The 2911-nt window shown below is 34.1% G+C and overlaps 1 long non-coding RNA gene across 1 annotated transcript; it reads right to left on the bottom strand.

Moving 5' to 3' along the window:
- Positions 1-244: 244 nt before the first annotated feature.
- On the bottom strand, positions 245-2399 carry LOC126926667 (uncharacterized). The gene is made up of 2 exons (XR_007714748.1): positions 1661-2399; positions 245-1066 (listed from the first exon to the last, which is right to left on the bottom strand). It is a non-coding gene; the product is annotated as an uncharacterized LOC126926667 (long non-coding RNA).
- Between the last annotated feature and the right edge of the window lie 512 nt (positions 2400-2911).

Raw genomic sequence — 2911 nt, 5'->3', positions numbered from 1 at the left:
TGTATCTAAGTGAAGTCCTAGATATTTGATCTGCTTTGTTTGTGTTATGTGCGTGCCGTTCAGAAGGATGTTTGGTGGTATCTGTTTTCGCAGCGTGAATGTGATATGGTTGCATTTATTGGGCTTTGTTTTTATTTGTTTTTCTTGTAGCCACTTTTCTACTTTTGTGATATGTTTTATGTGATATGTTATGTATTAAATGAAACATTACTCTAATATTCGGACTTTAAAATATAAGTAATCCTTTTCTTTATTATTTATTATTTATTATTTATTACATTTTACAAGTGATGTATAGAGTAACCTTCCTGATCAATAACTTCCTTCAAACGTTGTGGCATATTACAAATTATTTGTTCAGGTATCCAGTATTAATACTATTCCAATCTTCCTTTAATCGCTGTTTCAACACTTCTTTTGAAGTTATTGGAATTTTTCTAATTCACCTTTCTAGTTCTTCCCATAGGTTTCGAATCGGGTTCAGATCTGGTGACTGAGGTGCAGGGTGTAATAATTTTGGATAGTTATGCAACAAATATTTCTATATGCAGATCTTATGTTTAAGATCGTTATCTTGATAGTACTTAAATATATCAACAATCCCCATTTTCAAAGCACTTTTGAATAAATTTTTTTTTAATATTTAAATATCTATATTCGCCCATAATGTTATCAACAAAATCTAATTCGCCCGTTCCAAACATTGAAATACATCCCCACGCAAGCACATTTCCATTACCATATTTTACAGTGGGTTTCGTACTTTTAAATTAAAATTCTTTATTCTTCTTCCGCCATATTATTCGCCGCCCATCTGAACTAAAAATGTTAAATGTACTTTCATCACTAAAAATTACGTCATTTCGCCATGTATCTTCTTTTAAAACAAATTCTCGTGCATAGTTTACTTTTTTCTTTCTATTCGCTTCGTTTACAAATGGCTGTCTCCGAGCAACTCTTTCACTGTAATCGCCTTTTTTCAATTTTCTGCGCATGGTTTGAGAGTACACCTTCTTTTTAGTCTTTATCAAAAGTTCTTCAGCTAGTTTCGGACCACTTATCAGGCCTGTAAGTATGAAACCGGAATTTGCCTATAAATGGTCCTAGCTGATATCACTAAACTGCATCATTGATGCCAAAAGTCTTTGTTGACATCTCACAAGCATTTTCGACTCAGAACAATACAAGTTTCATGCAACAGCATAGATTGTAATAGCGTTGAACATGTCGAATTTTGTGCCTGGAAACTACGATTTACGGATAGCATTGATTTTCCGTTACCATTTGAAGAAAACTGCTGCAGAATCGCATCGAATGCTTGTCGAAGTTTACGGTGAGCATGCTCTTGGCAAATCACAGTGCTTTGACTGGTTTAAAAAATTCAGAAGTGGTAATTTTGACGTGAGGAACGAAAAGCGTGGAACGTGGAACGTGATCTATTATGAACTGTTAAAACCTGGCGAAACCGTTAATACTGAGCGCTACCGACACCAAATGATCGATTAGAATCAAGCTTTGCGTGAAAAACGACCAGAATATCAAAAAAGACAACACAAAGTAATTTTGCTTCATGATAATGCACCATCACATACACCAAAACCGGTCAAGGAATCGATCGAAGCGTTCAGTTGAGAAATACTTTCGCACGCGGCTTACTCACCAGACTTGGCTCCGTCCGATTACTATTTATTTGCATCGATGGGATACGCACTTTCTGACCAGCACTTCACTTCTTACGAAAATGTACGAAAATGGCTCGATGACTGATTTGCCTCAAAACAGCGACAGTTTTTTTTTTTGCGTGGCATCCACCAATTGCCAGACAGGTGGGAAAAATGTATAGCTAGCGATGGACAATACTTCGAATAAAATTTTTTTAATCATTTTCATACAATAAACGTGTATTTTCTATACAAAAATTTCGGTTTCATATTTACATGCCTGGTAATGAAGGATTTATTTTTACTTTTGTTATTATTTTCCTTTAGTTACGGATATCCAACTTCTTTGGTTGTCCTTTTGTGATACAGATTCTACACGATCTTCTTGTTTAAATCTTCTAATTATATCTCTTACCGTGCTCTTACTTAAATTGAGCATAGCAGCAATTTGTCTATACAATTTTCCATTAGTATTATGAAAAATTACAAATGGACGTATATATCTGTTATTAAATATAGGTCGGGGTTGATATTCAATTGATCCACACGGATTGAATATTGCACTTTTTATTTCACCTCCTCGTACAAACCGTCTGAACACACCGGATACGCTTAAGCAATTAACGCGTGGTCGACTTCTAAGACAAAAAAATAGCGTCGTTAGAAGTCGTACCAACTTAATTTATAGGAACTAGCGATCATACCAACTTGGCGTTTCTCAACAATATTGAATAGATTGTGTAGGTATGTATATAATAGATATGTATATAATAGATATTTATATGATAGATATAGATATGTATGTAATATCGTAAATATGTGAATTTCGCGAATATCGAAACGCAACTGATGCAACGTTTGGTATATATGGTAAACATATGGTACATATTTACATACAGAGTGTTAAGATTTTATATATATCTCGAAATAGAAAAAGCAGACGTATGGATGAATGTATCATAGAAATTCTTTATTCAGAAATGTTGAAAATTAGGATTTCCAATGGTTTCTATTTTATATGATAATATATTGATAGATGGATTTATTTCAATAGATTAAACAGAAGACAATGATTATTTAACTTGAACTTAATGCAGTGGTCACGTAAAATAAAAAAAGGAAATCTCAGGTGAAAAGAAAACATACACTGTTTCTTTTTTGTTTGTCACCCCTCAATATCCCCACTACCCTGTAGGCGTACGTGATCGTTGCCACGCTTCTAGAACATTCGGTGGAAGGACCATCGGGAT

Source organism: Bombus affinis, chromosome 18 (assembly GCF_024516045.1).
Source record: "Bombus affinis isolate iyBomAffi1 chromosome 18, iyBomAffi1.2, whole genome shotgun sequence".
In the NCBI taxonomy this organism is placed as follows: Eukaryota; Metazoa; Arthropoda; class Insecta; order Hymenoptera; family Apidae; genus Bombus; species Bombus affinis.
This window is presented reverse-complemented; position numbering and strand designations above follow the sequence as displayed.